Source organism: Lycium barbarum, chromosome 7 (assembly GCF_019175385.1).
Source record: "Lycium barbarum isolate Lr01 chromosome 7, ASM1917538v2, whole genome shotgun sequence".
NCBI classification, from domain to species: Eukaryota; Viridiplantae; Streptophyta; class Magnoliopsida; order Solanales; family Solanaceae; genus Lycium; species Lycium barbarum.
This window is the reverse complement of record NC_083343.1, coordinates 28593296-28605814: the sequence shown is the minus strand read 5'-3', so window position 1 is coordinate 28605814 and position 12519 is coordinate 28593296. Positions and strand designations below refer to the sequence as shown.

General features: G+C 36.3%; 1 long non-coding RNA gene across 2 annotated transcripts; it reads right to left on the bottom strand.

The window, feature by feature from the left end:
* Nucleotides 1-1939: 1939 nt before the first annotated feature.
* Nucleotides 1940-12234, bottom strand: LOC132603351 (uncharacterized). 2 transcript variants are annotated; one of them, XR_009568178.1, is made up of 4 exons: nucleotides 11821-12234; nucleotides 11494-11661; nucleotides 11119-11190; nucleotides 1940-2342 (listed from the first exon to the last, which is right to left on the bottom strand). It is a non-coding gene; the product is annotated as an uncharacterized LOC132603351 (long non-coding RNA). The 2 variants fall into 2 exon arrangements; XR_009568177.1 differs by having other exon boundaries at nucleotides 11494-12232.
* Nucleotides 12235-12519: the final 285 nt, after the last annotated feature.

Below are 12519 nucleotides of genomic sequence, written 5' to 3'. Positions count from 1 at the left end.
TATGTGTACACGTACAGAAACCCTTCACGATGGTCAGTAACAGATTCATCTGGTCCGGGGGCAAAAACCCGAACTGGACGGGTGTCCCACCCGCAATTGGCCCGGACTATGTCAAGCCTCTCCTCGGTAATAAATGAGGGGTAGCGCCTCACATCATATCCCCTGTCAGACACCGAGGAGGGTTTTTCAGCCTCGAGGTCCTTGTTGAAGTTGGGCTTGGCAGGTATAATATCTGAGGCAGTGGGCTCAAAGGCGCTTTTTGTTTTGACCGGAGATGCAGGCTCGGTCCCCGGAGATGAAACCGATGGGACATCGTGGGAAGTGGTTTCAGACATTTTGGAAAAATAAGAAAGGAAGAGGATTCAACAGAAAAGCTCAAGAAGATTTAGAGAACTGGCGGTTCGAGAAGTGACAAAGTGCAAAACAAACACTCAAGCAGGTGACAAAGTTGCCTCTTTTCACATAAGTATATGCAACAATTTAGCGGCGGATTGGCTGTAAAAGACAACTGAAAATGGAGATGAAGAGGAAATGCAGTGAAGAGTGAAAAATGAGGAAGAAATGGATCGTGAAAGTGTTGAAGTGAAGGGGAAAAGAGCTTTATATAGGCGTTGGGTTGGAACGGTTACGATTCCCCAACTAACCGGGGGATGCCACGTGTCCCCCGTAATTAATGAGAAACGACTCGAAGAGACGTGTGTGCGGCGGTTGTCATAATCGGCCATTCGGGATGAGACACGTGGCCGATAAAGAGGGAACGTGACGCAACCGTTCCCGTCAAAACGAGAAGATAACGACGAAGCCAATTGAGTCACCGGTTTTATGATTCATCCACTTCCCGTTACTCCGATAGATCATTGGTCCGGAAAGTGTGGGGACTATCTGTATGCGGTAAAAACCGGATATAAGTCAAACCGGAGGAACGAGGAACCGGAGGTAGAAGAGGGCGAGAGCATACACGAGGATTTTAGTTCCGTACCGGAGGTACGCTCGGACCGAGGCTAAGCAGAGGTGTTATTTGGTCCGGTTTCTTCGTTACCAGACCAGTCGAGGCCGTTAGTCCGATTATCCGTGGCAGTTGGTCCGGTAAAGCCGTTGCGCGTGAACCGTGCTTCGGTATTGTCCTGCCATGGTCAACCACCAACCATGCGTGTGTCAGATCGTACGGCCAACCTAATCCCACCAAATCTGCTCAGAGCTGTCCTTATTATTATTATTCGAATCATAAGTATGGGAAGAGGCCCATAGAGGCATCACTATAAATAGAGCTCATTCCCTTCCTTTAGGGGGGTTGGCTCTTCTATTTTTCCAAGAACATTTGTAATAGAAAGACTCATATATATAATCTCTCTCTCTAAATATCTGATTCGGCCGAGATCATATGTTTCCATTGTTATCGTGTATCTTCTATCAAGTGTCTCACATTGCTTATAAACGTTTATATTCATAGATCATTGTCATTATTAGCCATTTTATTGAAGAACGCTCATACACATATTTTCTCTTCCAAATACACGTCAAGATCCAAGCACATATCCTATACCCACTCACAAATTTAATTGATTATCCGAATCCGAGGTAAACAATACTAAATTAGATATTTAAGATACACATTGTTTCTTGAAAATATATTAATTAATAATCATATATTGTAACTAATATTGTAAAAATAATTTATATATATTTTTTATATTAATAATATTTTAATTTAATTAATTATAAAAACTAAAAGCATACATTTTGTAAGAATATCATAGACGCATGTTTGAGAAAAAGATTAATATTTTTAAATATAATTCCATGACATTATTTAAATGTTTGATAAAGAAATAATCTATCAATTCTAATTAAAAATGTCACGACCCAACCCCGTAAGCCGTGACTGGTGTCCGACATGGACACACGTATACATACTCTTTAGCTATATGTTCATTTCACATCAAACTCAATATGGATCTTATAACGACCAAACCATGGTGTCAGAACTGTCATATAAATATTCATATAAATGCAAGCCGACAAGGCTGCCATCATATAATAATATCATATGCAAGCCGACAAGGCCGCCATCATATACGAACATCATACCACAACACATCGTATAGACACAGCTGAACAGAACCCATACACAACCCACACATATGTCCACAGACCTCTAAGAGTATCAACAGTAACGTAACATATGACGGGACAGGGCCCCGTCGTACCCTTAGTCCACATAGGCATATAAATATATATCCGAGAAGGATTTGTACCAAATTCTGGACTCCAGAACAATGGAGTTCTCCAAATAGCAGAGGGGAAATCTTAAGCTGTCGGATCACCAAAGCGAATGTCTGCACCTGCGGGCATGAAACGCAGCCCCCCGAAGAAAGAGGGTCAGTACGGAATATGTACCGAGCATGTAAAGCATGAAATACAGAAAACGGAATCATAATTGAAATAAAAAGTACAGAAAATGAGTACAATAACCAGAATACCAAGTACTTGTTTTCGAAACATAAATCATGCATGTCAATATCATATATCATATCCGGCCCCATTATGGGACTCGGTGAACATGGTCGCCACCCCGTCTCTGGCGCCATAACACAGCATAACTTCAGAATATAATATATATCTCCGTAACACAACATATCTCCGTAACACAGCATAACTCCGTAACACAGCATAACTTCATATCACAGCATAACTTCATAACACAGCATAACTTCATAATATACATATGTATATATATTGTACCCGACCCTTTAATGAGGGACTCGGTGAACAATACAGTGAAAGTGTGCACGATAACATACCCGGCCCAGGACTCGGTGAAAGATATATTGAGATATGCACGAGCAGAGTAGTGAGAAACTATATGCAATTCAAAACATTTTTAAAGACTCAATAGAATAGTCAACACGAACCATCGTTCGCAATTTAAAATAATAGTCATCTCATATACCTTTCGGATGTCCCTGTGGATTATATCAAAATGAATCTTTGAAATCATGTGTACACATTAATATAGATGAATCAAAACATAAGTTATGGGAATCAAAAATCAATAGCCATCCTAGTGGCTCTAGGAATAGGAGTTTCCTTTGGAATCGTATATATATCGTATATTCATTTCACAACGATCATGCCAAAAAGAAAGAAGGGTTAGTTTCACATACATTTAGCGTTTATTCGTCACACAATATGTATACGCTGCCCAATAATACTTCAACCTATATTAAGATGCCAACAACTACGTTTAAGTTACGGGGAGATTCAAAATGTATTCTAACGTTAGTAACTCCTTTCTAGATGTTTAGGCGACGTTTACTCTTGTATCCAAACCAAGTACATATAACCAGCCCAACATCAATAATTATATGTTCAATATCAATCCGGACAGCCCACACAATATTCCAAACAGCCCACATTCACAACATGCAATAACGATTCACATACGGCTACTACATTCTCAAGTTACTTCTAATAGTTTGTAGCCTTAACGTCTGCATGTAACAACTTATAACAGCCCATCCAACATACAATATGATGTATACTCTTAAATTATAATTAGTCTTTCCAACTTAATGAAAACACGAGTCCAAAACAGTCCCTAACCAACAACACATCCAAAACAGTACCTAACCGACAACATAACAATGTTCGGAATTCTTGCAAACGTTTACGAACATACTAAGCCAACCACATACAATTTTTACACATCATTTCATGTCTTATTTTCATATAATTTCAGTAAGTTATGACCAGCTATCCACACGACAAGTACAACATCAATTCATACGCAACTACGCTATATCGTCATTTCTATAATCCTTACAACAATTCTCAAACGACTTTAGTTTCAACTCCAATCATTAAACACCTTCATTTCCATCATAAATTTCATGATAATAACAATCAAAATATCAAGTAAAAACAGTTCACTAACTTCCTCACAAAACAGTCCACACACGGTTTCAACATGCTTCAACATCACTTCACATAAAATCATAGATTCACTTTATTTTCATACTAACACAACTTCACCTTTAACCTTCCAATTCTTTTCATTCTTTTTACCATGAGATCTATGATAGTAACATCCATATTTATTAAAGAAAATTAGTTCATTAATTCCACCAAAACAGTCCCCTCGGTCACAACAACATTCCAACACCAACATTCATGATTTTATGCATGCGATTCATGTTCTTCAAGTTACAACCATACTTCAACATCAACACATATAACCTCATGGTTACTATCATGTTCCAACATCATCACACCTTATTTCATACATACAACTTATATCTACTCATCTACATCACCCTTAATGCATGGAAAAGAAAGTTAGATCTTACCTTGACAACTTGACTTCTCTACTTGGCTAGAGTTGGTGACTTGAGATGAAAATGGTTCTTGTTGCTCCAAAGACTATCTTCACGTTTTAGGGACCTTCTAAAGGGTTGAAACACCTTGGAAAATAATTTTTGGATCAAGACTCAAAGGGCTCAAAAATCAACCAAGGTGGCCGAATGCTTCTCTCTCTAGATTTAGGTTTTTCTTTCTTTGTGTTGTGTAGTTGAAATGAATGTATTTTCTGATTTCCTTAGTTATTATTTGGTTCACTATAATGCCTACAAGTTGGACACAACAAATGCTCCATCATGACCATGATTCACTCCATTAACTTTACACCAAAACTCAATATTTTTCTCACAACTTTCGGCCATAGGCCTCTTGGCCGAACCCCTTTGTCTCTCCCTTCTTCTTTCTTTTCAATTTTTTTACAAGACAATCTCATGTGTGTTGAATGATTCATACACCACCCTTTGTCTATTGTAATCATGCCAAGATGGATGAGCAATATTTAATGTGAAGTGATCCCTCCACCATGTTATGTCCTCCTAAAATAATGTATACTTTCATAAAGTAGTGGATGCCCAAATATTCAATTGTAGGCTTCAACTTTTTCCTCCTCAAATTTTCAGCCCTTGGCCGAATTTCACACTTGATTATAAGTGTATTTTATTGTCCACAATATATTGAAAATGTAGTGGATGAATCAACATTTAATTGCACATTTGTATGTCTTCCATTTGCCTTATTTTAGATGACTTTGAGTCATCCTTTTTACCTTGGACGTTGTTGCTCTTGTTGGCTCCTTATTGTCACAAATTTTTACTTAACACCACAATTAAGTAATTCCTAATCTCCAATAACATTTTTTTATACTAAGTGAAATTTATAACCGATTAGTTCTAGTTTAGAAATTAAAAATCCGAGGTTTCTATCTCACATCGATTCCTTCGCGAATAACTCGACGTATAAAATACGGGGTCTAACAGAAAAATGAACGGCATGTAATGTGAAATAACAAGTCAATATTACTAAAGCAAATTAATTGGAACTGCAAATAAAACATAAATTCAAAACCCAGTTTTTAAACATAATACGCTTATTTCAAATTCCAACATAACATAAAATAAGTTCCAACATAACTGAAGTAAATATCATTCAAAAGAAAAAGGAAAACATAAGTCTGTAACCTCATTCAACAACGAAATTATACTTTAATGACATCACTCGTTATATGTCAAGTTTGTTAACGACTCATTTTTCTAATATTAGGAGGTGTAGTTTCAAAAACTGTAATAACACAGTTATGTTAAATGAAGAAATAAAGAAAAATAAATAAGAAATAATAACAATACGAGCAATTACATGGAATCACAAGAAGTAAAGATTGAAAAATGAGAATAAATAAAATGAAAGATAAATATGTAAGAAAATATATTTTAAAAATTTAAAAAAAAAGTAAAAACCAAAAAGAAATTAAATAATAAAAATAAAAAATAATCTTAAAAGAGAAGAAATTAAAATAAGAAATACAAAATAAATTAAAATAAATAACAAAATAAGAAATTAAAAAACTGTCATGTAATTACATGATGTAATTACACCAAATTCTTAGCCCCCCCCCCCCCCCCCCCCCACAAGTGTAATTACACCCAATTCCCCTATAACTTGGTAATTACCTGGTCAAACAAACATGTCAAAACTGTGTAATTAACTAATTACACGCAATTACCCCCAATTCCAATTCCCTTGTGGCTTTCCAAAAAGGCTCTAAATATTTGGGGGTTATGAATATAAAAAGCATGTGAGTTATGAATATCATTAAGAGTATAAATTGAATAGAAATTAAATATGAGTTATGGAGGTGAAAATTTTAAAGCAAATAAAGGAGAGAAAAATTTTTAAAAGAAAAATAAGATAAACTGCAAATGATATTTAACTGCTATACTTACGTGGGTTTAAGAAAAACGTACCCCTATTTACTTTATCAGACTTTATTTTTCTTTGTTATTCCGTTGTGCTAAATATGATAAGAGAATCAAATGAGGGACTTTTGAGTTTTTCATTATAATTAAGATAGTTGAAAATCTGATTTTTCTTAGTTTTAAACATAGAATATTTAACATAATTAAGAAAGATAATTAAAAGAGTTAAAGGAATGGCCTTTAAGCTTTTTTTTACATAGCACATAAATGAGGAAAAAGGTCCAAAAAAGGCAAAAAAAAAAAAAAAAAGATAATTGTGTTTCTTGTCCATAGAAAAAGCGTCATATTACTTTGTCTGTGCCTAATTTTATATTATATATAGATAATGTTTTTAAGTATTTAATACTCGATTGCAATTTTGCTACTACTATTTAAAAGAGCAAAGAAGAAAATGCTCACGACCAACAATTATAATCTAGAAATCAATTGGAGTGTTTCCCAATAAATGTGGGTTTAATTTTCATTGTCCCATTTCCCTTTCCTTTCCCTTCTCATTAGGTAATAGGTGTCTCCTGTGATGATCCAATTTCACTAAGCCGCAATAGTATCTAATTTTTACCCGTCAAACAAACCAACCGCAACACAAAATCATTGAAAGCCAAGAAATATCAACTCTAAGTAAGAAAATAACACAAATCAAAATAAATCGTCTTATACATAACGACAGTCTAACACAATATCCCAGAAACTAATATTACTAATCATGAGCTATTAGGAATGAAAGTACAATTTAATCGTATCTGAATGATACAAAGGCAGAAGAAAATACAACAAAGAAAGTTGGAAAACTCTATGATCATAGCAGGAACAAAACAACTGGCTCACTATAAGTAGAACTCAACACCAACTCTAAATTTGGTCGAAAGATTGATGGTTCTAGAGTTGTGAATGTCTCCGAGGGAGTAAACTTTGAAAATCTAATTATTATTTTTTCGGTTTCATTGGAATTGAATATTTTTGGCACTAGATGATATTATCTTTGGCTATTGTTTGTAAATTATGCGAGTAGGAGTATACATGGGCTTGAATAGAGTCGGACCCAGAAATTGAAGGTCACGTGGGAACCATTATCTACAACAAAGACCAAATAAGAGGTGTACATTGGATTGGTTCGATGAATTTTGGTTCCTTTCAGTTCAATTTACTTAGTTTGTTATATGAAAAAAAAAATCGATGAACAATAATTCAGTTTTTCTCTATCAATTATAATAAATTCTCACAAATTTAGTAGGATAATGGAAAAGAATGGGATACTTACACACATCTACATTCCAAGCAAACAGTTTGCAATGTTTATAGCCCAATAAAATTTTACATCTAGAGTAACCAACATATGTTTATATTGAGTTTAGTGAAACCAACTCTATTTTAACTTCTTGCCCGAGCTCCTACCATAGAACCCTCTTCACTTTTTTATTTTTCATTTTTAGAATCTGTATAATATGATACATATTAGAGTATATACACTTTTATACATCATTATACATTCCATATATACCCTTATGTATTATATATACATACACACACACACATTGTATATGCAGTGTATGAATTATGCATATGTTTTGTATAGTCATGAATAACAATGTATAACTATGTATAATATGATGTAAATGGTGTATATACACTTTTATACATTATTATACATCTTTTATACAACCTTATGTATATGTTTTGTATAATCATGAATAACAGTGTATAACTATGTATATATAATGTGTCACACTGGCATACATAAAATTAAAGGTGAACCAAGTGATCTTCATCAATTTCTCAGTTGTTTGAATCGGTTCGAACCAATTTCAATCATCACCAATCTATTTTCTAAGAAATATTTCCATATCTAGAATAATTGGTAAATGATTACGTGAAGTTGAAAAGGTTTTTCCGTTCTACAGAAAAATATTCAATTAATTGGAGTTCTTTTATCGTTATTTGCTAAAATTAAAAAGAAAAAAAAGAAGAAAAAGTTAATAACTACAAATATGAATTATGTAAGGGTCGGGTCCTTTTATTTACAGCCTTCTATGAGCAACCCTCCCATGGTACGAGCAACGACTCAAACTTCTAACCCTCTTCCTTATCCTATGCGCACAACCTTTGCTTCGAACCCTAACCAAACATATTGTTTTCCTTTCCAACCATTAAACCCAGCAGCAGTATCTTTTACTCCCCCTAGCACTGTTATATTCTCTTCACCTTTTGGCTATCCAAATGTTTCCATACCACATACTACTCCATTTTCGTCCACCGGCCCAATTTTTCAACCATACCAGCCCAACCCTAACCCATTTCCCTTATCGCAGCCTTTCAGCCAACCCTATCCATATACGCCAATGGAAACTCCCTCTGGCTAAACTTAAATTTCCCGAGTTTAGTGAAAACAATCCTCGCAGTTGGGTTCGCTGCTGCAATAAATTTTTTGAGTTGTATCAAATTTCTGATGATGTAAAAATGATATGTATGGGAATACATTTAAAAGATTTCGCAGATAATTGGTTTGAAAGATATGTCTTGGACCGAGGTGACTGTGTATCTTGGGCCAAATTTTGTGTGGATGTTTGCCAACGATTTGGTAATTACAGGCATGTAGGGGTCTCGTCGGAATTTAAACATTTATCACAAACTACTGAGGTATAAATTTATCAAAGGTGGTTTGAGGAATTACGTTGTCAAATTTCCTTAAATAATCCATCGTTAAGTTAAAAGTATTTCTTGGAATGTTTTATTGGTGGCCTTAAACCGGATATCATGCCATTAGTAGAATACGCTAACCCCAAATCATTAATGGAGGCCGACAGTTGTGCCAAGCTCTATGAACAATCAATTAAAGCCCTTTACCAATAAATGTATTCCCAATGGTTTCCTAAGTACCATAACCAAACTTCTCAGGCCAACACTTATCCTACCATGATTAAAAGCCCAAATGTTGTCACCATCCGAAACCTTGGCCCTAAGAGAATGTCCCTGGAAGAATGAGGGCCAAAAATCTTTGCTACAAATGCTTAGACAAATACCATCCGGGCTAGCAATGTAAGCCCAAAACAGTTAATGCCATAGAAGGGGAGATTTATTGTGATGCAGAGGAAGTGTTTCCTGAAGAGATTACGGAGGAAAAGGTGGAGGAACATGATCAATGAGAAGTCTCCATGAACGCTATTATGGGCCATACAGAGGGTATTTCAACCATTAAGCTTATGGGCCAGACCAAGAAACATAAATTCATGGTGTTAGTGGATAGTGGATCCACCCATAGCTTTGTGGGCCCACAATTGGTTAAGATCATTGCTGAAGCAATTGAATTTCTATCCAGGCCCATGAAGGTTAAGGTTGTTAATGGTCAACATGTATGGACTGACAGATTTAGTCCATAATTCAAATGGAAAATGCAGGACCTCAAATTCACTTTCAACATTAAATTGTTAAAGGTTGGTGGTTGCGATATAGTACTTGGCATGGATTAGATACATATCGTGGATCCTATTGTGTTACACATTAAGCCCCTAAGTGTCACATTTATTAAAGACGGTAGCGTTGTGCATTTATTGGGCCACAATGAATCAAACCCAATTACGGATGTGGATGCCAAGAAAATCACCAGACTTTTGCAAACGGGCAATGTAACTATATGGCCCAATTGTCAATGATGGGAGACTTAAGTGAACCAGAAATAGTCCCAGTAGAGGTCTTAAAGTTATTGGGCCAGTTTGAAGATTTATTCTAAATGCAGTTTCGCTCAACCACAAATTGATTATCTTGGGCATGTAATCTCAAATAATAGGGTTAGTACTGGTAAAGCTAAGGTTTAAGCTATGCTCAGTTGGGCCACGCCAAAGAAAATTAAGGAGTTGAGAGGGTTCTTGGGCCTTACGTGCTATTATCATCAATTAATTAAAGGTTTTGCATCCATTATTAAGACTTTAACTAATTTGCTAACGAAAAGAAGCTTTTACTGGAATGAGGAAGCTTCAACTACATTTGAGGATCTTAAACAAGCAATGGTTCAAGCTCCTGTCTTCGCTTTGCCAAATTTCATCATGCCTTTTGTTGCGGAGGTTGATGCTAGTTGAAAAGGTATTGGGGCAGTTTTGGCCCAAGGTGGAAGGCCCATTGCTTACATCAGTCAATCACTAAGCCCAAAACACTTGGGTTTGTCTACATACGAAAAAAGAATTAATAGCCTTACTATATGCAGTTGAAAAATGGCGCCATTATTTACAACCAAACCATTTTGTGATCAAAACAGACCGTTTCAGCCTCAAGTTTCTTAAGGATCAGTGGATAACTACATCATTACAACATAAAGGTGTCAGGAAATTGTTGGGCCTCAACTACGAGATCCAGTTTAGAAAAGGGGTAGAAAACGTAGCAGCTAATGCTTTGTCGAGAAAGTTTGAGGAAGGAGCATGTGGTGGTATTACTATGGTGTAACCAAGCTGGGTTTTAGAGGTGATTAAGAGCTATGAAGGTGATCATCAAGCTCAAAACCTCATTACTCAACTCAATCTAAATCCAAACTCCAGTTCTGATGTCAAATTACCGCAAGGAATTCTTCGACAGCAGGGACGTGTTTGTGTAGGAAATAAGGGTCAAGTGAGAGTGTGAGACAAAAGCTAATCTCTAATCTTTACTCCACCCTATGGGGAGGACATTCAGGAGTCTTGCATACTCAACAACGTATCAGAAACACATTTTACTGGCCTAGCTTATTACAAGACATGAAGAAACAAATCAGAGAGTGCGAAGTTTGCTAAAGAAACAAATCAGAGAGTAAGAAAATGTTTCTTACCCAAGATTATTACAGCCATTACCTATCCCAAAGAGGGCCTAGGAACATGTTGCCATGGATTTCATCTGTGTTCTGCCCAAATCAAGAGGAAAATATTTAATCTTGGTGGTAATCGACATATTTACTAAAAATTTCCATTTCTTTGCCTTAACCCACCCTTACACTGCTTCACAAATCGCCCAGTTATTCCTTGATAAAGTTTGTAAATTACATGGGCTACCTAGTTCTATAGTTTCAGATCGTGACCCAATTTTTGTTAGCAACTTTTGGAGGGAGCTGTTCAAAGGGTTACAAGTTCAACTAAAACCAAGCTCTTCCTATCACCCGCAAACAGATGGAAAATCGGAGAGGCTAAATCGATGTTTGGAAACATACCTGAGATGTATGACGGGTCATAAACCAGCAGAATGGAGCAAATGGTTAGCCCAGATGGAGTTCTGATACAATTCAAATTACCACAGTTCTTTGAAAATGTACCCATTCAAAGCCTTGTACGGCTACGATCCGCCTCAACCGACCTTTGAACTCATTTCTTAAACCAAGCTAGACACAGTGGATCAAGTACTTAGAGATCGGCAATTAATGGGTAAAGTTTTAAAGGATAATCTAATCAAAGCGTAGAATAGAATGAAACACTTCGCAGATAACCAAAGAATTGAACGAAATTCGAAGTGGGTGACTGGGTATTTTTTAAATTACAACCTTACAGTCACAGCTCGGTCGCTATTCGCCAAAATTTAAAGTTTTCAGCGAGGTATTTCGGTCCGAACGAGGTTGTAAAAAAGATCAGTCCAGTTGCATATGAACTCAAGCTACCACAAGGATCCAAAATTAATCCAATTTTTCACGTTTCGCAACTCAAAAAGAAGATTGCGGATCAGATTTTTGCATCTCAAGATCCACCATATTGTGCTAATGATAGTAGGGTCTTGACTGAACCCATTGTAGTGCTGGATCGTAGGGTAGAGAAGCGAAGAAATAGAGAAGTTTCACAATGGTTGGTGCAATGGGCGAACTTGTAACTTGAAGAGGCGAAATGGGAAGATCCGTCGTTCCTCCGATTGAACAATGTCAAGGTTCTTTAAGGGTAGTGGAATGAAAGGTTCAGGTCCTTTTATTTATTTAAGTGGGTCGCTGACTTTAGTTATTGGGCTTTGGCTATCAAATCCCAAATGCCGTCTGCGTCTTTTTTAGCCCGGGTTAGTAGCCCAGTTGCTTATCATCCTAAATAAACAATTAGGTAACACGTGTCACGTGTAGAGATGTCACGACCGGACCAGGGGCCGCGACGGGTACCCAGGGCGATCCACCGAGCACCCCTCATTCTACTGCTTATCATTCTTATTGAAAGTCCTTTTATCAAAATCATACTCAAGTTATAAGAAAATCATCTTTCATTCG